The sequence below is a fragment of the Lampris incognitus genome, chromosome 12, assembly GCF_029633865.1.
Source record: "Lampris incognitus isolate fLamInc1 chromosome 12, fLamInc1.hap2, whole genome shotgun sequence".
Lineage (NCBI taxonomy): Eukaryota > Metazoa > Chordata > Actinopteri > Lampriformes > Lampridae > Lampris > Lampris incognitus.
The window spans coordinates 36,004,132-36,028,305 of NC_079222.1; the positions used below are offsets into that span (position 1 = coordinate 36,004,132).

The 24,174-nt window shown below is 47.0% G+C and overlaps 1 pseudogene; it reads left to right on the forward strand.

Annotated features, from left to right (window-relative positions):
• Positions 1–23,812, forward strand: part of LOC130121635 (AP-3 complex subunit beta-1-like) — a 66,810-nt pseudogene extending 42,998 nt beyond the window's left edge.
• The last annotated feature ends 362 nt before the right edge of the window (positions 23,813–24,174 follow it).

A 24,174-nucleotide genomic window follows, 5' to 3' on the forward strand; every position in this document is an offset into this window, starting at 1 on the left:
CCCCCCCTACCCCACCCCACCCCCAGCCGTTGTACAGCCTAATGAAATCCTGTCCCTGAAGTTCTCAGCAGAAGATGGTTTAAAAAAACAGAAATGGATTTTCGATACATGCCCATACATCTCTGTGCTACTTACACCACATCTTTTTAAATGGCTCTTCTTATGCACACAACAAAAGGCTGCCATTCTGTGGCTGGCAGCCTTTTGAATATGTCAGCAGGATTTTCAGGTCATTTGCCAGAGAGGATGCTGGGAGCGAGGGGTGTCCAGGCTCTGAAGGTGACTAGCGTGTATGTCATCCATCATGGTAGCTTCCTTTAAGTTGATGTATAATAGAGCCTCTCAATCAACTTCCTGCCTCATTGTCACCTCCCTCTCTCCTGTCCGGGATGTAGAACGGGAGCCAAGTCCCAGGAAAAAAAGAGAGAGCAACTGACAGGGGAGTCAAGGTTACATCCCTCTCCTTTCTCTTATTTACACTTCAGGTCTCAGGCAGTTGTGTTGCTTAATAGGAACAGTAGTGGACAGAGCAGGAGCAGGGCCTTTTGAGGGCCGTTATGTCAGATTTTACTGTCCACCGTGTCAAATTGGTGATGATAAGCGGTTTGAAACCTTGTCCTATCACTGTTTCCCCCTCCTCTCCCTCCTGCCTCCTCGGGGTTGAGGCGACAGACAGGACCTTGAGCGTTGCGACAGGATGTGTCTGTCAGGGAGGTAAATCTCTGCTGTGGGAGGGTGGCAGACATTACGGCCAGCTTTATCGACATCGACTGTTCTGACACATCCGAAAGTGGGGCGATAAATTTGCCGGCTGGCGATGGCGTGATGGGCAAGTGTGAGGGCGCAGCAGCGTGACAGCATGGCAGCAAATGTTTGTTTGACCTCCTTCGCAGGCGTTGGGGGAGGTCTGAGCACAGGAGAGCCTACCAGCCTGTCAGGGGACGAGAAGACTGTCGAATCAAAACAAGACAGAAATTGGCGAAGCAACAACACAGAGTTCATTGAATTGTAATTAGGTGGTGTAACTTAAGGAACAAATGGGTTGGGTGAAATAGGGGCAGTGCGGTGGTTAAAACAGTTTTATATATTTCGGAGATCCATCCATCCATTATCTGAACCGCTTATCCTGCTCTCAGGGTCGCAGTACTTTGGAGATGTTACTCAGAAGTATGTAATCATTACTAAGAGTTAGTTCATTTGGGGTCATTTTATTATTGTAACATATTTGCCATCAATTTGCACGACTAAGATGGCATATCTTCAGTTTTTAATGAGGACCCCGTGGTGCTGTGTGTAGCTGATTTTCCGCTGAGGATCTCACTCGTACGAGAACATGTTTAGTTTCACTTCCTTAGTGCTTCACTGTGCTTAACAAAATATTTCCCTTATTCACATGCTACATGACGGGCCAGAGGAGGTTTTCTCATCTTCTCACCTAGCTTGAAATACGGTGCCCTCCGAAAATGTTCACCCCACTTGAACGTTTTCACTGCGAATTCAAGACATTTGCTACATTTACATGGAGGCTAATATTCCGATTATAAATCGCTTTAAACACCCAAACAATAAAAATGACCCATATAAACACCTGTCCTGTCCTTTTCACGTGCCTTGCATGAATTGACAGGCAGATGAACTCCACCCCCAATTACTACACGGACCAAGATGTTACAAGGTGGCGTTCTTTAATGTAGCAACCAGCAGTAGGGTAAAACTAACAGAAAGAAAACATGGTCGAAGGGTGTCAAAATTCCCATAATGGCAAGTGCAATGTAAGTATTAAATATGGATGATTTCAGATGAAAGGGCGTGAGCTTTCCCTAGGCTCTGACATGGAAAACTGCCAAGATGTCTGCTACATCAACAACAACAACAACAACAGCAACTGAATATCTGGAGCAAATATCTGCAGTTTGTGTCCTATTTGTTGTACTCCCGTTGGTTTTGATTCTGCTTTGCTGTGACACGAAACAGTTTTGTTCTCTTGAATGTGCGTTCTCTGGGTGATAAGTCCTTTATCATTAATGGTTTATTGTTTTTAATAATCTGGACTTTTTTAAAATTACTGAGACACGGTTGTCCCCAGGGGACACTGTTCCCCTGACTGAGGCTAGCCTCCCTGATTTTGCATATTCCCAGGCCCTCTGGTGGGGGGGGGGGTGGCCTAGCTGTTTTGTTTTGTTTTGGGTTTTTTTTAGACGTTAGGTCTTAAGTGCCATCCTGTTACTTTTGGTAATTTTATCTCATTTGAGGTTTTATGTTTTTTTTAATCCCTGGTCCTTCCCCTTTACTCTGCATCTTAATTTATAGGCCCCCTAATTCAGTTAGTTTTACCTCTTGAGTTTTCAGACCTATCTGTTGTCGTGCCAAAATATGACAGGGTGGTTATTCTTGGTGATTTTAATATTCCTGTGTGTTGTCCTTCCCATTCCCTCTCCTCACTTTTTTTTTTTTTGGATCTTATAGACTCTTTTAACCCCATTCGGTGTGTTAAAGGGGCCACACATTCCAAAGGCCACATCTTAGACCTTGTACTCTCATCTGGTTTCTCTCTCGAATGTCTTAATCTGGCAGCTATGCCTGTATCTGACCATAAACCTGTCATTTTCAAAGTCCCACTACAGCTCACTATTCGTAGTCGCTATCCTAACACACGCTCTTTAACTCTTAAAGTTAAATTCAATGATGCTTTTAATTCATCATCTTTTAATCCCTCTTTATCCCCTCCCCCCATCCAGATGCACTGTAAAATTCATTCAATGATCAGTGCCTATCCATCCTCAACCAAATTGCACCATTTAAAACTAGGAAACAAAAATCAAATAACTTTCCGTTGGCTGAATGGACACACTCGTGCCCTTAGAAGACTCCATAGAAAATCAGAACGACAGTGGAAGGTCAGCAAATCCAGATTAGCACATAACACCCTTGAAAACCAAATGTTAATTAACAGAAGGCAGTTAAAGGTGCAAGATCAGTGTACTTCTCTGAACTAATGTCAAGAAATAACCACGATCCTAAAGTGCTCTTTAGGGTAATTGATTCTGTTATTAATGGTCCCTCCCCTTTTCTTTCTGAACCTGATATTGGGTTGTCGGAAAAAAATTCTCACTCATTTTGTAAATAAGGTGGAGAATATCAGGTTCCAAATCCAGTCAGGCTCTTGCATTCATTCCATTCCCCATGTTAATTCTGTCTCTTTCACCCAGTTTCAACCAATTACAATTTCAGTGTTAGAGAGTACTGTCTCCAGTATGAGCTCCTCCTCCTGCATCTTAGACATCATTCCCACTAAGCTGCTCAAGCAGGTATTTTCAACTATCAACCCCGTTATTCTGCAAATTCTTAATAATTCTCTGGCCTCTGGTTCTTTTCCATGCAGTTTTAAGCATGCCATTTTTCACTCATTGCTGAAGAAATCTAATTTGCATCCCCTGTCCCCAAGTAACTACAGACCAATCTCCAATTTGTCTTTTCCATCTAGGGTTCTGGAGAGAGTAATTTATTCTCAGTTGATTTCTTTTATAAACACTAATAGTGTTTTTAATAGTTTCCAGTCTGGTTTTAGAGCAGATCATAGTACCGCGACAGCTCTAGTTAAGGTCACAAATGACCTACTGCAGACAGATGTGACTGCTCAATTTTAGTTCTTTTAGACTTAAGTGCTGCCTTTGACACAGTCGATCACAACATCCTCTCACATTGCTTAGAGACTTGGGTTGGCATCAGGGGCTCGGCTCTTAGCTTATTACGCTCTTACCTCACCAACAGAACTTTTTCTGTTGTTCTGGGTAACTCTACCTCCTCAATAGCGCAGTTGAGTTGTGGTGTCCCTCAAGGTTCAGTTCTTGGCCTCCTTCTCTTTTCTATATACATGCTGCCCTTTGGCCAGGTCATTCAAAATCACGACGTGCTGTACCATTTTTATGCTGACAACACTCATTTATACATGCCACTAAAACCACAGACCTTAGTGCCCTAGCAAATGTTACAACTTGCCTCTCTGACATTAAATCCTGGATGTCCAAAAGTGAAATTGAAATGTCAATCGATTGCACAGGGGGAGTTTATACATTTTCATAAACCGATCAAAAGAAAAATTGTACCATGTAAAGGATTCAACCCAATTACTTTCTGGCTGCATTGTTTCTGCACATGTGCGTGACCTGCTGAGTTGTTTGCCATTGTCAGCTGATGGCCAGCCGATTGATTTGTCTGATCATTTGTTTGTTGCACTGCTTAAATTTTTATCAAATTTTAATTGATTTTATGGTTTGCATGTACTATTTTATGGATTTTATCCAATCATCAATTGTTGCACCGACTTGATCGCACTGAAGTTTCCAACTCTGTAGTGATGGATCTGTATGTGGCAAGAACCGTGTGGACTCAACCCTCAGCTGTGGCCGTGGCCGATGATTTTGTTTATACTTCCCCGCTGAGCTTTTTACCTGATTTCTGGAAATACAGCATGTTATTGTTTAATTCAGAGTGGGCTTTCCTGGCTTTGCCCACAATCACTGATCCCTGCATTTGTATCGCTAGTGGATTCTGCTGCTAGCTAGCACCGGCTTATATTTAGCCAAAGTAGCTAGCTAGTGCCCCAAGACAGAGACTTTCACCGGGGCCGTATCTCCAAAGACTCCAGAATTCTCTTTCCTGTGTCAGTCATGGTCTGCCACTTGAGAGACGACATCCATCTCCCTCACAAGAGTCGAATTGTATCTGGATCAGATACAATGCCCTGCGAAGGCTGCCAGCTGCTCCAGAAGGCAAACAGAAAGACTGTTGAAGAACTGAACATTATTGGATGCTTAGACGGTTGGAAAATATGAAATAACGGCCTATTCAAACAATGTCACACAGTGCATGTCACACAGCTATTCCGATTAAATGTGTTGGCATATGTATACACCAGACCAGTATTAGGTCACATCCCATGTAAACTCTTCAATCGGAATGATTTCGATCAGAGTGAAAAAAAAGTGTCCATGTAACCGCAACTATCGAAATATTATTTTCTCTCTTTATCAAACAAACAATGATCAAGCATTTATGAAATTGTCTCTTGAGTCACTTTTTTTGGCAGTCCCATTTTGTTATAGTGGATTTTACAGTGCTCCTAGGATGGTTCAAAGCTCACGCATCTCCACAATTTTTTTTTTTTTGCATCCTGACAGCTTCATCTCGAAGGTCTACGGAAAATATCCTTGTTTGCGTTTTAATTTGTAAGACCTCACAAAACCAGTGGATTTTTCTTTTTTTTCTTTCTTTTTTTTGCAACCATGCAATTGAAGTCCGGTCGAACACATGTTGATTTTGACATAGATCAACCTTTTTAACTTATTTAGCTTTATGTAATTACTTTTTTAGATGTGGAGGGGGGGGCATAAAATATGTTTTAATTTAACTTAACAACACATGAGCTAAACAGTCTGGTGGTGAATATTTTCCTAAGCCACCGTCTCCTGATAATGACCAGCTTTTATCAAACGATGCATACTGACACAATAAAACTTATCAACACAATGTGCTTTATATCTGAACACTGATGCTTGTTCTGTGTTCCTTCACATCACTCGACGTATTCAATTGGCTTAATTTGTTCATATACCTCACTTGATCTGTTTTTATACTGTTGTTTTTTCATGTCATACTTCATGTTTTTTACAGCTTTGCCTTCCTCCCACTGTCAATCTTACTTCGTGAAAGTCCCTGAATGTCTGAGGTGTTAACCAGCCATTGTTGAGCTCACTCAGTCTGTACTCATTTGCACCAGGATAGTGTACATCTGTTCGAGTTCTTGCTATGTGTCTGTGCATCAAGCTGTTTGAGGGCCAAGTGTCTTAGAGTGTGGTGAGAGGATTTTATAGTCCTGATGTTTAGACAGTCCTGTCACTCAGTGGCAGAGGGACCCTTTTCACTTTTAATGAGGCGTGAAGATACTGCTGAAAGCTGTCATATTTTTTGTGACAGTTTTTGTTACTTTTCGATGTTGGCGTAGACATAGCTGTGGATACAGCAGAGGTTTGTCTGAATTTAATGGTGCAGAACGACGTGAATATTATTAGCTTTAATCATAGAGCAAATCGGAGGCTTTGTTTTGCTGCTTCGTGTGGGCGAACCCAGCCTACAGGTCCTTGTTGACAAGAGTAGACCATTGCCGCTGACTGAAAGCTGCAGTGTAAAGACTCTCTGTCCGAGTGAAAGGGGATGCTAATGTTGTGCGTCCATGTGGGGGAGGGCTAATACTCAAAGTCGCAAATTCCCACCAGTGTTTTTGTTTCCCTTGTCCAAGGAAATGTAATTCAATTTACCGTCCCTAAAAAGTTAAAAGCCCCTTAAATATGACGATGAAAGCAGGTTTGGTCCATGAATGCGCCTGTGTTTTAATTCATTAGTTTTATTCAGCTTTTTTTGAATGCGCATACAGCCCATTTTCATCAACCTAATTGATGGAGGACATTGTCATAATGACGCCCACTCTACCTTGGGGGGTTAAATGAAAGAAGCAGAGTCTGAAGTTATCACTCCACTCAAATCATAAGTAATGCATGCGACCTGCTGATTGGACACAGTGAATTGCATGAATCGTGGCGACGTAAATTGTGAAGTTTGTGTCTATGTTATCCGAAAACCACAAATTAATGAAAGAACAGACTCTTTTATCATCTTTATCAAGTGCTTTATCAAGCACTTGTGAGGATGCATTTGCAATGCAACTTTTGGTGTCCATCTCCTGATCTTGTATTGATTGTCTTCCACTTCTGGTGTGGGAAGATGGCGGCACAAATTCACGTTTGCTGCGGCCTCACCCAGTACCAGTGTGGGAAGATGAGGGCACAAATTCACCTTTGCAGCGGCCTTATACAGTACTGGTGTGGGATGATGATGGCGCGAATTCACATTTGCGGCGGCCTCACCCAGTACCGTCCATGCAGTGTCTTTGTTCACGTCTATGTCTGAGTTCGTCTTCGTTTGATAGGTGGGAGAGCTGACGCTGGATCGGCTGGGAGAGCTTGGTCTGCTGCGTCCTGTGGGCCCAGGGACCGTGGCCCTGCCTGAAGCTGTGCCCGGAGCGGTAACACCGAGGGCAGTCTGACAGGACACGGAAGCGGGGCAGGCTAAGCTAACTGCTAGCCCATGCAGACCAGCAGTTCCGATAACACCAAGGGCAGTCTGGCGGTGTTCTCATGTAGCCTTGATTGTGTTTTTAGTGTCATCGTGTGGAGTGCGGGGAGGTGTGTCAAAGGTGAGGGTGGTCTGGCAGGATGCGGAAGGCTGGGAGAGCTGGCATTGGATCGGCTAAGGGAGCTTGGTCTGCTGCTTGCTGTGGGCCCAAGGACCACGGCCCTGACCCAAGCTGCACCTGAAGAGGAAACACTGAGGGTGGTCTGACAGGACGTGGAATCAGGTCAGGCTAAGCTAACTGCTAGCCCATGCAGACCGGCAGTTCCGACAGTCATCCTGGCTGGCGTTCGTTCTCCTGGACAGTGATTTTTTTTTTTTTTTAGTTTAGATATATGTGTTAGTTTGGATATATGTGTTTTTGTAGTTCTTGTAGTTTTTGGATGTGTGTTTTTGTCTTTGTGTTGCACTGCTGTGGGCTGGAGGAAACGGTGTTTCATTTCATTTCATGTGCGCAAGTGCATGAAATGACAAATAAAGTGTTTCTTTTCTGTTTATTTGGGCTCTACACATTTTTCTGTTCAGTGTTTTTGCAAATGTTGCTTTTGGGGCTTGTCTCTGACTCAGGCCTTTGTATTTAGCATGTTGATGTGTTTGGTCCTGCTGTTAAGGTTGATCCAATTCATACCATTGTCCACTGTTACTCTCTGGTGTGCCGCTCCAGGTTAACAGTCCATGTTTTTTCCCTGTCCAGACCCAGGAGCTGCTTCCCCATATGATGGGGAAGGGTCTGTCAGCTCAGTGCCCTTTTCTCAGACGGACATGTCCGGATAAGAGCAGCACGGTAGCTGTGCACATCACACTCACCTATAGTGAGTGTGAGACCACACTCTGGAGGAGATTCACATGGAAGACAGTAACCCTGCTAGCCTTACTTCTTCTTCTTCTTCTTCTTCTTCTTCTTCTTCTTCTTCTTCTTCTTCTTCTTCTTCTTCTTCTTCTTCTTCTTCACTGCTTCGATGCTATTGGTAAGTATGCACGTGAAATGTGTGAAACAGTTCAACATCAAATCATAAGAAACCTTTAGTGGCTGCTATAATCAGGAATCAGCAACACTTTATTTGTCATTTCATTTCATGTACTTACGCACATGAAATGAAATGAAATATTGTTTCCCCCAGCCCACAGCAGTGCAACACAAAAACAAAAACACATATCTGAATACTACAAGAACACATACGTATATCAAACGACCAAAAACAAAATCAATATCCAAGAGAATGAACGCCGGAATGACTGTCAGTTCTGCAGGTCTGCTTGGGCTAGCAGTTAGCTTAGCCTGCCCCGCTTCCGCATCCTGTCAAACCGTCCTCAGTGTTTCCTCCGCAGGCACAGCTCCAGGTAGGGCCGTGGTCCCTGGGTCCACCGGATGCAGCAGACCAGGCTCCCCCAGATGATCCAACGCCAGCTCTCCCAGCCAGACACCTTTGACACACCTCCCCGCACTCCACACGACACCAAAAACACAGTCAATGCTAGGTGAGGCCGCCGCCAGACCACCCTCAGTGTTATCGGAACTACCGGTCTGCATGGGCTAGCAGTTAGCTTAGCCTGCCCCGCTTCCGCATCCTGTCAGACCACCCTCACTGTTTCCTCTTCGGCACAGCTCCGGGCTGGGCCGTGGTCCCTGGGCCCACAGGACGCAGCAGACCAGGCTCTCCCAACCGATCCAGCGTCAGCTCTCCCAGCCATCAAACAAATATGTGGACAGACACGGACAAAGACACTGCATGGACGGTACTGGGTGAGGCCATCGCAAACGTTTGCGCCGCCATGTTATGTTTATATACGTTATGTTTTGGGGATAACAGCCTATGTACCTTTTTTCATTGGTCTTGTGTTCTCAACAAACACCACTCTTAAAAAAAAACTGCAGACATTTAAATGTATGACATCAGCATAGTTCTCTCACTCTATAAAGTGGTGAAGTATTTCTGAGTATTGCACGGTCATGACATGTCCTCTGATATTACGGGCAAAACACACACCAGAAGAGCACAATCATTTGTGAGAGTCGTGTTACTGGCCAGATTATGATACATACATGTCAAATATCTTTTGTGTTCTGCAGTCTACATGATACCTGCTCGTTTTGAGCTGTTTCACCCGGTTCTGTGAGCTAGTCCTCAAAAGAGGGAGTCCCTGGGGTCTTCCACCCACTCAGTATTGTCGACATCCCAGTCATGGTGCTAGTTTGAATACTAGCCCATATAGCTGTGTTAAAGCAACATGATTAGACTCATAGTTTATGGTTTAGAAATATGTCATACAATGTTTTGATGCAGCTCTTTTTTTTCATTGCGATAATCCAAAAGCTTAAAAGTCTGTTCCCAGGCCATTAAATACCCCTTTAGCCCCAGCCTAAAACCGACACTATTACATCAGTTATCCTCAGTTCGTATGTATTGACCAGGACGATCAAACTGCCCCTCCATATTTTTTCTTTTCCATTTCCATAATTTCTACAATCAGTATATCCCCAGGTTCAATGCTCCTTGGGGATTTCTTTTTCTGTTTCTCATACACACACACACACACACACACACACACACAAACACACACACACAAAAGAGTAGTGTGCACTCAAGCACGTTAAAACTGTCAATTGCATGGGATTGATCGGGCATTGAAGGAGCTCGTGCAACCAAACGGTGGGGAATTTAGATCTTGAGCCTCTGGTACCATGAGAGGGTGGCTGGAGCTGGTTTGGATAGGCAGCAAAGAATGGATACAGGCAGTATTTTATCTGTCCTTTTTGTATTATCTAAGGAACATTACACAATGTGTGATTTGCTGTCAACTAATCATGAATCATAACCTTGTTTTTAATGAACACGTTTCCATTATAGTGCTTATACCCAGACCATTGGTAAACAAAAACAGGTTCTTAGTTGATGTTTTCTAGACCAATTAACAGTAAAAATTGTCATTTTAATTTGCTCACTTCCAGCAAGACAGTCCCTTAACCGCATTAAACAAACTAAACACACTGCAGTCTTAAGCATCAAATACATCTCAAGCTTCAAAACATCCTTTCATAGCAAGGGTGTTTGCTCAACATATTTTTTACTGAAATGAATTTTGCTACTGTGGTCCAAGTTTAAACAGTATTTTATCAGTTATTCTTCACCATGTAACGTGTGCTTGCCTTTTGAAGGCATCTTGCTGTTACTATTCAAAACAGTGACACGAGTCCTGTGGGCACAGGAGAACTGACATCTAGTTAGCCCGCTATGTTGGAATAGTATCGAGTAACCCCGTCGACAGCGGAGACATTGGAGAGGAAGATCGGTAGCTACCTCCGGAGATAGCTAGGTCTGCCGCACAGCCTTAGCAGTGCTGTGGTTTCAGCGCCCCGAACTGCCTCGCCGGCACGCTCGAGCCACTCCTCCAGCTCGCATGCGCAGGGAACATCCGAGCGCTCGGTTCGCACTCGGAGGAGACGAGCGCTGCGCTGCACCAGGTGTTTGCCATCATCCAACAGGCAGCCCTCTACAGGAAGTCTCCCAGAACGCCTCTCTGTGCTTCGATGTACTGAACCCTGCGACCCCCCCCCCTCCGTGACTTCCACGACTCCCCACTTCACTCCTCGTCCCCAGCGACCATCACGTTTCCCTGGACCCCCTACAGAGATCTCCCTCCGCATCTCTCTCACTGGGCCCCTCCCTTCGGATTTGACTTCCTGGATCACTCGGACTTCCTCGGGTAACCCCTCGCTCAACGGATTTGGACTTCGGTAGCCAGGCGCACGCACATCGTCACGACACCCCGCCAAACATATTTCAATTATTACCCGTAGGTAAGATTTTGCAAGTTAGACACCAGCTTTCATTACACACACATAGTATAGTACACATCTCACAGACAGACCCCACTATCCGCACCATACATTCCTCCCACCTTAGATTCCCCTGTTATTATTCTGTGGCAGTTTGTTTGTTTTATCCTGCATTAAAATTACCTTCGGGTTTTTCAGTACTCTGTGTCCGTCTGCCTTTGGGTTTCGTTACACTGGTCTCTGGTCTTCATTCGAGAGCCGTAACAAAACAGTGCAGCACTGTATGGGAAGAGCAACAAACTCCAGCTCCCTATCAGCAGCCTCGACAAGGAGTTCAGGGTTTCTCGCACAAGAGAGGCACCGCTCTATCAGGACTCCGGGGATTCTAGAGTGGTGTCAGCAGGCATTGTGGTGCGGACAGGCAGGAAGTGGAGAGTCCAGGAAGGCCTGGAGATAGCAGAGTCTCGGCTGAGACTCAGGGCTTTGGTGGCACAGTGGCAACTGGACGGGCAGGGCTGGGAGCCATCCCACTACCTCACTATAAGGCTCATGACAAGGACAGATGTCATCTAGTCCTGGAGGAGGTGCGGGCAGGTGTTGAGGAGGAAAGGGCCAGCAGGATGGTGGGCATGCGACCGCAGGGAGCATGGACAAGGTGGGAGGGTGCACCCAGGAAGCTATCCTAGACAGATATCTAGCAGGCAGAACCACAGCGGATCAAGTTCATGGTACAAGCCGTGTATGATGTTCTACCTAATCTAGCAAAACTCCATCTCTGGGTTAAGATCGACTCTCCATCATGTCCTCTGTGCCCTGGAAAAGGTTCACTCGAGCACATCCTCAGCAGCTGCCCATCAGCCCTGGGGGATGGCCGATGCCGCTGGCGACATGACCAGGTGTTTAAGACAGTTGCAGAGGCCATCTACAAAGCCGTGGCCAACAACAAGCAAGCCTGCGGCCAGAGGAACATTGCCTTTGTCAAGGCTGGTGAGCAGCCTCAGTCACAGCCCAAATCAGCAGTCGATCTCCTCACCGCCCTGTCAGACTGGGAGCTGCGAATGGACTTGGGAGCTGCAAATCAACTTGGGGGGGGGGGGGCAGCTTAGGTTCCGGGACCACATTAAGACCTTTAGGCCAGACATAGTTCTATCATCAGCCTCTTCAAAGCAGGTGCTCCTTATAGAGCTGACAACTTCCCTGGGAGGACCGGATGGAAGAAGCAAATGAGCGGAAGAGGTCCAAGTACCAGGAGCTGGTGGATCAGTGCCGGAGGAGAAGCTGGAGGCCGTGTTGTGAGCCCATTGAAGTGAGGTGTAGAGGCTTTGCTGGTCGCTCAGTGTTCAAGGTCTATACTCTACTTGGGATCACTGGGGCTGCAAAAAGGAAAGCCATCAAGTCTACCATGGAGGCTGCAGAGAGGGCCTCCACATGGCTTTGGATCAGAAGGAGTGATCTGTGGGCCAATGCTGCTGGGACACAAGCAAGGGCCCGATCAACCCTGGGTGGGTCGTCTGAGTGAGGGTGTATGATGTTGAAAGACCAGAAACACCCGAGGACCTCAGGAAACATCACTGACGATGTATCCCAGTGCATCCTAGGATGTATCTTCGAATCGATTACTTTTGCATTGCTGCACAAATTAACAGCCCACTCTGGATTTGCCTTGCTGGTTTAAAGCTCCCTGTTTGACCATCTATTTTTTTCCCCTGATAACCACACACCCTATCATGTATTATGTCTTGTTTATCTGTTAGAAAAATCTAGCGTGTGTGTTCCTGCCTTTTGGGTTAAATTCAGACAGAAAATGTGGAGTAAGATGGAGGTATAATAAATAGAGCGAAAAAAATAAGCACATTAGTGAAGAGCTGTGGAGGTTGGGCTGGAATTGTATCAATGGCTTTATTTTCAGTTTCCTCTGGAGCCCACAGTCTTTTCCGTGTCTGCAGAAAGAGTTATACAGTAAAATATCCCTGCTTCATGGAGAGAGAAACACGGGCTGACTGAGGAAGCATGGAGGATGTATCTGTCTAGGTGTCCTTTCTCCTGGCTCATCTTTACATCCGCTTTTCTTTTCCACTGTCCTGACTCTATTCATTCTTTTGTATTTTTTGCTACACTTAACACCCACTTCCTCGCATACTGTTGTCTCCTTCCCTCTGTCTCTTTCACCCTATCTCTCTTGATGGTGATGCTCTCTTTGACAAGCCTGTTGTTTTGGAAATATGCTAGTCCTTCATGTTTTTTTTTCCTTGGGTGGAGGTGCGAGGAATGAGATTGAAGGATAGATTTCTCACACACGGTGGCCTTGCTTTGTGAAGTAGAAAACACAAGTGGCGTACATGCCTGTCAGTTCCACTCTGTTGCCCCCCTCCTCTCCCTTTGCTCCATCCCTCTCCACTCTGCCCTTGTCACTCACTTTTCCCTTTTCTCTTCCTCTCTTTTCTCTTCCCCCCATTCCATTCTTAGATCGACTGGAGCCCGAGGCCTCAGTTGCTGTTTCCATTCGTGTTGACTTCAACGACTCCACACAAGCAGCCAACTTCCAGCTGTGGTGAGACAGTTGGACATTAACACATATGCACTTGAAGAACTTCCGCAGCTAATTTCTCCTCTTCAGTCATACAGCTTTTTACTACCCCTTTGTTCTGCTCTTTCTGCATCTATACTTGATATTCAGATTCATCTTTATATCGCCATTGCTCCGCTTTATTTCTACATGTCAGCCTCACCTCCCCTTTCCTTGTTAAGCTCTTGTCTCTTTCTTTACTTTCCTTTTCCGACCCTCCATTTACCTGTAGTCCCAGGTGAGACATCAACCACTATTGATCTTGGTTCATAGGGATAACAATTATTCCGCGATCTGCAATTAAACCGCTGAACGCCATTGGCACTCCTGCTCCAGCGATCAATAACCTTCTCAGAAAATCTGTTCAGGATGGAGGAATCTCTGGGTTCGATACCAGTCGTTGCCTAAAGCTCAGCTGGGCTGAAGCGAGTGCAGTTGGCAACGCTACTCAGTAATTCCGTATTTCCTGGACTATAAGGCGCTTTTATTTTTACTCGTCCTGCTGATCCTGCGACTTATATTCCAGAGCAATTAATACAATGTAATTTTGTGGGACTAAATACACTGCATTTCATCTAAGGCCGCTAGGTGGCACTGTTTAATCTTGTGACTATTGGAAATACTGTACCATAGTCATGCTCGGATCAGACGGGTTCGGGTGAGCTTACTAGAAAATATCGTGGGTTCGGGCAGGTGTGTCAAAAAGTGACAAAGCTGTCACTCTCTCTCTCTCGCTCTCTCAAACACACGCACACACAAGCAGCTTTATCGTCAATTTGTGGTTTGTGGTTTTGGTCAACGCATGTGTTTTAGAGTGTTGAGGCTTCACATACGAGTTTTTTTCTCAAAGTGGTATCCATAGCTTTTGTTTACACTGCCAAAACTCTTTTTTTATTGTTTTGGTCAGAAAGAAGAGGTGTGTGTGTGTGTGTGTGTGTGTGTCCATCTTCTATCCATCTGAATGTCTGACAGTCCGTCAGTCAGGTAAGTCCTGTCCTGTCCTGTCCTGTCCTGTCCTGTCCGGTCCTGTGTGAGAGACAGAGTTAATGATAGGATACTTGTTTTGCTGCTATTTACAATAAAGAACACCGTTCGGAACAATTCGCCTGTTTATCTAATAGCCTAGAGGCCCAAACACTATTAGGCTAAGATACAATAGGCTACGCCTTACAATCAGTGTGTTATGCTGGGCCAAAAACCAAGTAGTGCAACACTGCTCACATTGCTGCAGCTTACGCTGAATTTGGAGGTTTTACAGGTCAGGTTCGGGTGGTTAATTAACGCATTTTAGTGAGTTGACGGGGTGGATTGGCTCTCATAATGGGTCAGGTGGGGGCGGGTTTTAAAAAACTCTGACCTGTTTGGGCATCCGGGTAGCGTAGCGGTCTATTCCGTTGCCTAAAAACACAGGGATCGCCGGTTCGAATCCCCAGGTTACCTCCGGTTTGGTCGGGTGTCCCTACAGACAAGTTTGGCTGTGTCTGCGGGTGGGAAGCTGGATGTGGGTTTGTGTCCTGGTCGCTGCACTAGCGCCTCCTCTGGTCGGTCGGGGCTCCTGTTCAGGGGGGAGGAGGAACTGGGGGGAATGGCGTGGTCCTCCCATGCACTACCCTGGGGCATTCTGTGGGGGGTACTGCGGGAGTATGGGGTACCGTGGCAGTTGCTACCAGCCATCAGGTATAACCAAAGTGAGAGCTGTGTCCGCATTCTCGGCATAAAGTCAAACACGTTTTCGGTGGGTGTGGGACTCCGGCAAGGTTGACCCTTGTGACCGATTCTGTTTGTGATGTTCATGGACAGGATCTCAAGGCGCAGCCAAGGTGAGGAGTGTGTCCGTTTTAGGAACCTCAGAATTGCATCTCCGCTCTTCGCAGATGATGTGGTTTTGTTGGCTTCATCAGAACGCGACCTCCAGCGCGCACTGGGTCGGTTTGCAGCTGAGGGTGAAACGGCCGGGATGAGAGTCAGCACCTTCAAGTCTCCACCAGAAAATGGTGGATTGCTCCCTCTTGAGTTGGGAATGAGTCGTTGCCTCAAATGAAGGGGTTCAAGTATCTCGGGGTCTTGTTCACAAGTGAGGGTAGGATAGAGCAGGAGATTGACAGGCGGATAGGTGTTGTGTGTATTTCCCCCCCCTTTTTTGGCCAACTACCCCAGTCTTCCGAGCCCTCCCGGTCATTGCTCCACCCCCTCTGCCGATCCGGGGCGGGCTGCAGACTACCACATGCCTCCTCCCATACAGATCAAATCTGTGTGGAAGCGCGACTCGTGCATGAGGTCCATTGACCATCCAGCCATAGACTAGGTTTTGACCTAGTCATGTTTCAGCAGTGATGTGACCCAAGCAAGGTTAAGTTGGAAGGACAGAACCCAGATAGGAATGACGGGTTTAAAGTGTTGGTCAGATAGGAGGCAATGGAGGGAGGGGGTGATAGACTGAAGGAGGGCTTAGAGGATGGGATCAAAGCCACAAATACATTGTGTCCCATAATGTTATTATCTCTCAATATAAAAGTGGAACAGATGGGCGTCTGGGTAGCATAGCTGTCTATTCCGCTGCCTACCAACACGGGGGTCGCCGGTTCGAATCCCTGCTTTACCTCCGGCTTGGTCAGGTGTCCCTACAGACACAATTGGCCGTGTGTGCGGGTGGGAAGCCGGATGTGGGTATGTGTCCTGGTTGCTGCACTAGCGTCTCCTCTGGTCGGTCGGGGCGCCTGTTCGGGGGGGAGGGGAAACTGGGGGGGGGGGTAGTGTGATCATCCCACGCGCTAGGTCCCCCTGGTGAAACTCCTCACTATCAGGTGAAAAGAAGCGGCTGGCGACTCCACATGTATCAGAGGAGGCATGTGGTAGTCTGCAGCCCTCCCCGGATCAGCGGAGGGGGTGGAACAGCGACCGGGATAGTTAATAATGATAATTAATAATTATAATGTTAGGCTTATTATGTGTTATTGCCTCTGCAACTACAGAAGAATCACCGCACGCCATCGTTTTAACGAGGCTGCTTTGACTGCAGTGTGGTGGAGCTAGATGCTGAACTGGGCTAAGCTGCTAGCAACAAACTAGGAGCACAAGTCTGTGAGAAAGAAAGCTATGGAATAGGGCGGCACAGTGGCGTAGTTGTTAGCATTGTCGCCTCACAGCAAGAAGGTCCGGGGTTCGAGTCCCGGGGTAGTCCAACCTTGGGGGTCGTCCTCTGTGCGGAGTGTGCATGTTCTCCCCGTGTCCGCGTGGGTTTCCTCCGGGTGCTCCGGTTTCCCCCCACAGTGCAAAGACACGTAGGCCAGGTTCATCGGCCGTACTGAACTGTCCCTAGGTGTGAATGTGTGGGCCCTGTAATGGACTGGCGGCCTGTCCAGGGTGTCCCCCCGCCTGCGGCCCAGTGACTGCTGGGATAGGCTCCAGCATCCCCGCAGCCTGAATTAGCATAAGCAGCTTGGATAATGGATGGATGGATGTTGTAGGCTTGTGTTTCGGCTGCCATCCTATTGTTACTTGTTGCAAAACTGAGATCACTGAGCATTTTGAAACACCCGGGGCAGATTGGGAATGTGGAGGTGTGTACCTTGGTGAGTTGCTTCTTTGTCGCATATGAAGAAGTGCATCCCTAGAAATGTGTGAGATTTACAAAGCATCAGATCAGGTGGCATCTCTTGCAAAGCACCTCAACACACAGGACAAGTGTCATACAAGCTGATTCCTCTTGATTTTTCTGTCTTCTTTCTCCGCTTTTCTCTGTTTTCAGGGGTCGCCGCAGCAGATTTCAGTTTCCGCCAGGACCCCGTGAGGACGCAGCACCAATGTAGGCCTCGACCAATCCGGAATGGTCTTGTCAATCCGCATACTATGGCACAATCTTACATCGGATGCCCTCCCTGACACGACCTCTAACCCTATGGACGGGGTCACAGGTACAAACTGATTAATATGCGAAAAAAAACTTGAACGCATTTGTGTGTGTACTTAGACGGTGGGGAGGTGTGTGCGTGAATGTGTGTATAAATGCAGCCCTTATGTGTGTGATTGTAAAAGTAGTGTGGGTGGGGTGTGTGTCAGGAAGTGTGAGCCTCCGTGGGCCCCAGCATCAGACAGGCGTGCCAGGGGAAACGCCCCGAGAAGCCTGCCGTGTGATTGGTGCACGCGGAGAGCGCTAACGAGCTTCCTCCTCTGTCACGCACACCCCGACACCTGATAGATAATGACACCCCCTCCCCGTTTCCTGCCCTGTCGCTCTCTCTCTCTCTCTCTCACTCCATCTCTGAAGCCCCCATTTGTCTCTCCTTCCACACTGTTGTGTCGCCATCACTTCCTCTCTGTCTTTCCCGCCGTCCCTCTGCAGCATGCTCTGTCTGTCTGTCTGTCTGTCTGTCTGTCTGTCTGTCTGTCTGTCTGTCTGTCTGTCTGTCTGTCTGTCTGTCTGTCTGTCTGTCTCTTCCTCGCTGCCATGACGTGTCTCTCTGACTCCTCTCTGGGTCCCTCGTCCCGGTGATAATTGCTTTATAGATTCACCCTGTGGAAACACTTTGTATTAATGGATTTAAGTGGGTATGATATGACCTTCTGGAGCTAAAGGGAAGACGAAAATATGTTAAAACGGAGGAAGTTGATAAATAAACGAGGGGGAGACGGTAGCACAAGGGCAGGGGGAGCTGGGGGAGTGAGTGGAAATCGATGATAGCTGGTAGAAGAGGCTGAGCTCCAGCAAGCCCATACTTCATTTGGAATAACCAATAGGACAAATGACTCCAGACCATCCATCTCTTGTCTCGCTGACAGGCAGAGGATGGGGGTCTTGTAGCGTTGTCCTCCGGTGAGTCTGCAGCATCCACCGCTGGTCTACAGTGATCCATCCCTTGATTTAATGCAGCATGAAGTCTTCACTTAGGGTTTAATCACCCCCTCATTACACGTTTTGACCCAAACCCGGTGGTATAAAAACAGTGATTGTTCTGTTGTGTAATTTCGCAGTGCTGCAAAAACGCTGCACACACTCAGATATACCCACTCACGGGTTTATTTTGGAGGCCACAAGCATGTGATGGCTGTTTGTGATGTGACCTGCAAACTGGGCTCCTCCTCCGATGCAGTCGGTCCTCCTCCCGGGTCTCCATGGTGACGGTGGTCGCCACCTGGACGCTGCTTGGCAACCCCCTCATCACATTTTCTTTTTATATATCTGATAAATCCATATGATTTTTTTTTTACATGGTGAATGGTGGTCACATGACTCGGGTCCTGGGCTGTTCCGGTGGCGTCTGGACACCGCTTGGCATCCTGCGCATCATATTCTTCAAAAATGTTATAATTCCGTTATGATTCTGTTATTCTCTTTCAGTGTTGTATTGTGTAGACTGTGTAAACACAACACCATCGCACGTGGTCCGTGTTGGGAGAGAGATCCTCCTCTGTTGCTCTCCCTGAGCTTTCTTCCTGGTTTTCCTCCCCGTTAAAGGGTTTTTTTTTTACGGAGTCGTCCCTTATCCGACGCGAGGGTCGAAGGACAGGGTGTTGTGTTGCTGTAAAGCCCCCTGAGGCACATTTGTAATTTGTGATTATTGGGCTATACAGATAAAATGGACGTGACTCTGGTCTTTCCAGGGACAGAGCTTCCAGATGTTTCTAAGTGCATTAAAAGAAACTCCTGTTGAGCAGGTAGGTGTGATGTAAAAATAATGGACCGAAAACGACTTTTGCATGAAACAGCTCTCGAGGCAAGCATGTTGTGCATTTTCCATATTGCGTACTGTGTGTGTGTGCTGTTTTTTACTCTCATCCACTTGCCAGGCTGCAGCAGACCTGCCATGTTAGATGGTGAAATCAAGGATAGCACAGCAGAGGTGGTTGGCTCGCTCCCTCGGACCCGAACTTCTCTTATCTACCAGCAGGGGGCAGCACTGCTTTTCCCCAAACAGTGGTCTGGCAAGGGGGGAGGGGGGTTGCCACTGAAACAGAGAAATTGATTGCTGGAAAGGAGGATGACAATAAATCAAGCAGAAAAGCAAATGCAGAAAACGCTGTTCTTGTTTATGTCTAAATAGGCGGAATAAAATAAATGTGGTCTATTTTTCAGTCGGTTTGAAAGCAAATTTGATTGAATTCTGCATGCCTTGCCAAGCCTTCTGGTTAGAGCCTAATTTAAAAAAAAAAAAGTGAACCACTTGATTTATAAGGTAGGCTCTCTCTGCTTTATTTTTTACCACAGCTTGACTCTGTGTCCCAAAACAATGTTGTACTCCTCCCCTCTCGGCGATGTTTAATACCTCCCATTTACAACCGCATTTGCCGTTATTCATAGTGGAATTAATTTAACTTAATAAACATCTGGTTTTTCTCTTATAGATTGCCAACCAGATGTGACTGATGATCGATTCCAGTTCGGATCTGAGAGCAAATTTGACGGAAAAGCGGTTCGAGTAAGTGTAAATATGTGGGTGACTAATGAGAGCTATGACGATGACGGCACTGTACATTATAGATAGTGTAGCATGACTGTGTTACCATAAAACTGGTCCCAGGTAACACATTCACTCCTTCACCTTCTTCAGTTTGGAGGCCCTGCGTATTTCCACGCGGTACCTTTCCTCTTGTCTGTATTTGTCCTCTCGCTGCTTTTCGGCGGATGGCCGTCCGGCCTTCCGGGTGTAGCGTTGCGGTGGTTCCTGCACGGCAGGGCTGTTGAGATGTGTGGAAGGGGTCCTCGGTCCTAATAAGGACTAATAGCTCTGGCCATCTGCCTAGGCCGAGCCTGCTCTGTTGTGTTGGGGTCTGGTCTGGCCTCACTGACCACCCAGCTGAAGGACACTCCTCCACTTGTCCACCTGGCCCAGCGTCAGGACAGAACAATGGTGTCCGGCCGCAGCCGGTTTAGCCCCAGCCTTGCTGAGCCCTGGACGGTTCCTGGATGGTGATAGTAGTTGCAGTTTTTAGGTGGTTTCACATCGTAGAGTGGCCGGCCATTTCCAGAGAATCAAAACTGCCAGTTCACAGCCGAGCCGTGTAACCTGTTGGTGTCGTATATATCGACACCTCTCTGGACAAATGTTGATTTGAGATGCAGGGGAGGATGTATTGGCGGCGTGTCGGTCCTGTGTCGGTCCCGGCATCGGTGGCCTGTGGCTTCTCTCTTGTGTGAGGGTGAACGTAGAGGTGAAGCCCACTTTGTGCTGTGCGGTTGCGGGGCGGAGGGAAGGCAGATGGCACACACACACACGCGGGCTCTCCGCGCTGAGGAGAATCACAGATAATTGGAAAGCGATGCTTAGCCGCAGCCGCGCCGATCGATGCCAATCTGCCTGCTCTAAGTCCAGGGGTTATGCTTTGCTTTTCTTTCCATGCACTGCAATTAATTCAGTGTTTAGCCCAGAGTGTGAAGGTTGCAGGGGAATACCAATGACCTGTTTAGGGCCTCCAGGTCCTTTAACTTTACCTTCTAGTCCTCAAAGAAGCACCAGCTCTGTGTTTGACTCTAGAGTTGGGCTGATCTTTGCACCCACTCATACACATGCGGGCACACACGCTTGAAAATATTCTGAAATGAAAGTATCTTCTGAGGAAATGTGCTTGAAAATAGAGTACAGTCAAAACCCTTTTTCGTGTCCTGCACATAGTGACGTTGACACGTGTTAACAAAGGCCCACAGCAGCACGCGTCTCCCGAGACAAACGGAGAGTAGCCTCGGGGTGGTGTTAACCGGCCGAGTAAATGTTAGATTTATATCCTAAACCCATTAGCAATGCCACGGGGACTACATACATAGCCTAGCCTGCTGACAGCGGGGGGCAAGACTGGGGACCGGGAAGCCGCTCATACAGGCACATACGTGTGTATTTAGACATGCCTGCTCTCGCCGGATAGCACAGAGCAAAGGACTTGATGCAGGAAGTCAAAACCAAAAAACCGTTTTCTGCACAGCTACGCTAAATTTTGAATTTCCGTCGTAAGCAATTTGGGCAAATATGCAAGTACTGAATTATTTAGAGAACCGCTGGGGGGCAAAGGGGTATTGTGGTTAAGAGGATTTGGAGGAAACGGAGATTACACCTCGATTTCAGTGTATTGTGTTTCCTGCTGAAGTGGCTAATATTTTAATTAAGCCTGAGGAGGACTCTCTCTGCTCCTCCCTGAAAGCTCCCTGATAAACTCCCTCTTCTCTGTTGATGGTTATTAAGCAGGCCCCCGGGGACACCCCCAGACGGACTGCATTTGTGAGCTCGTGTGTGTCGGTGTGTATGCATCTTTAGTGCCTCTCTCTGTCCTTAATGTGTGTGTGTGTATGCTAATTGGCGGATGTGCTCGTCACCCCCGTCGTGCAGCCTTGCAGAGCTCTGTGACAGCGGCCGACCCCAGCCCCGCCAACGGATTTTCTGCATGGACTTTAGTCAGGCCTAAGTGGGGTCTCTTTGTAGGATATTTGTCAGGCCTAAGGAGGGTTCTATGGGGGGTCTTTGTTCCAGAGATGTAGCGCTAAATGGAGGCAGATGGCGGGGAGTTAGCCGTGTGAGGCTGAGAGATGCGGCGGGCCAGAGGGGAGTGGGACGGAGCCTAGCTCAGCTCTGTTGCCATAAAAGAGGGTCACCCTGGGTCATAGCCCCTGTCTGCCTCTTGTTAGCACTCTCAATGGGCACCATGTGTGCCCAGAGTTGCCCCCCCCCCCTCGCCCCCAAGTCTGCGGGGATGGTGTCCACGGAAACAATGAACAGAGAATTCTCCCAGTGTCCCAGAAGGAGCGGGTGGGGAGAGAGGTGTCCCTCACATTAGTCCCAAGGCGCACACGCACACTTCATGAAAACTGTCTAAATGTGGTCTGACTGACATAAAGGGCGTGTCCTACCCCTGATGGTGTTTTAGTCAGCTTGGATAATAGACTGTCCCTCTATAGCTCTATTCTCCTCCCAGTCACGTCTTTCTCTCCCTGTCTTGCACTCTCCAAAAACACAAACCTTGTAGTCATCCCAACATTAATTACAGATTTTTTATTTCTTAATTGAGGATTAATGAGGGTGTGGGGGGTGGCAGTAGGTTTAATGCAAAGACCTATGGCTTGGCATCCACAATGATTTCTTCCCATCTAATGTATCTTATCTCTAAGTTCAGGGATCAGGAACAATTTATTGTCGTTTTTTCATGTACTTGTGAACACAAAAGAAGTGAAATTCCGTTTCCCCCCCCAGTCCACAGCGGTGCGACACGAAAGACAAAAACACGCATCCCAAATTTCCCAAAAATGACACCACCAAAACCATACAAAAACAGAGAGAACAAAGCAAACAAACAAACAAACACAAACAGTTAACAACACGGTCCACTCAGTGCAACACAGTCCAAAAATCCCACTGTCCAGAGAACAAACGCCAGCCAGGATGGCGGTCTGTGTGGGCTAGCAGTTAGCTTAGCCTGCCCCACTTCCGCGTCCCGTCATACCGCCCTCGGTGTTCCCTCTTCGGGCACAGCTCCAGGCAGCGCCGTGGTCCCTGGGCCCACAGGACGCAGCAGACCAGGCTCTCCCAGCCGATCCAGCGCCAGCTCTCCCAGCCATCAAACCAAGACAAAACAAACTTAGACGCAGACGTGGACAAAGACTCTGCATGGACGGTGCTGGATGAGGCCGCCGCAAACAAAAGTTCACGCCGCCATCTTCCCACACCAGTACTGAGTGAGGCCTCTGCAAATGGGAATTCGCGCCGCCATCTTCCAACACCGGGAGCAGAAATTAGCAATCTACCTATACTAGGCACAGGCACTTTTATGATGCAGTCATTTCACTGCCTCAGCTTGAGTTGAGATGAATGTTCAGTCAGTTTGCTATCAATATTTCTTGTTTCTAATCCTCTGTGACCTCCTACGTTTGTCATATTGCCACATTTTCCCATAGTGTGAGTCATGATCATGTCATCTGATCTTGTGTGTTTTTATTTGCCCCAGGTTTGCAGGGAGCACCCTCAGCAGTGGAGCCCCAGTTCTGGTGTCAGTGGAGTTGTGTGAGTCCTGCACCGTCCTGCTCACCATCAACACAAGAGAGGAGTGTAATGGGCTCCATGTTGCTGGTGGAGCTCAAACAAGCCCTGGTCAAGGCACAGTGCCCCACCACCGAAGGTCCTCCAGGTCACAACGCTGCACAACAGAAAACATAAGGGATAAAGGGGAGGGACACCCACTTATATGAATTCATATATTTTGTCTTGTGGTCCCATGAAGTAATAAGAGATTAAGTTTGGGGCTGTGCAAAGGGTGACTAGTTTTTGTTTGTTTGTTTTTTGTTTTTTTTGCAGATTTTCTGAGGAAAATTGTGCATTTTCTGATTCAGCATTTCAGTCACAATATCAGACTCAGTTTCACTATCTATGAAACAACTCTACTGTTTAATTGTATGAATCAAAAATATAATCCTAATTTTCATTTTCTGATTTTGGGAGAGGCAGGATTGCGTTATAGCATAGCAATAACTGGAATGAACTCACACATTAGGTGGTTATTCTGTTTTTTAATAATACAAAATGTCATGAAACTTTATTTCTTTACAGTATCATGAAGATATCAAATCCTTCATTCAGTGTCACAGTTCTCACTGTCAATGTACAATCATCTCAGTCACACTTACAGTCAATATATAGAAAATATAAACGCAAACTGTCCTTTAAAA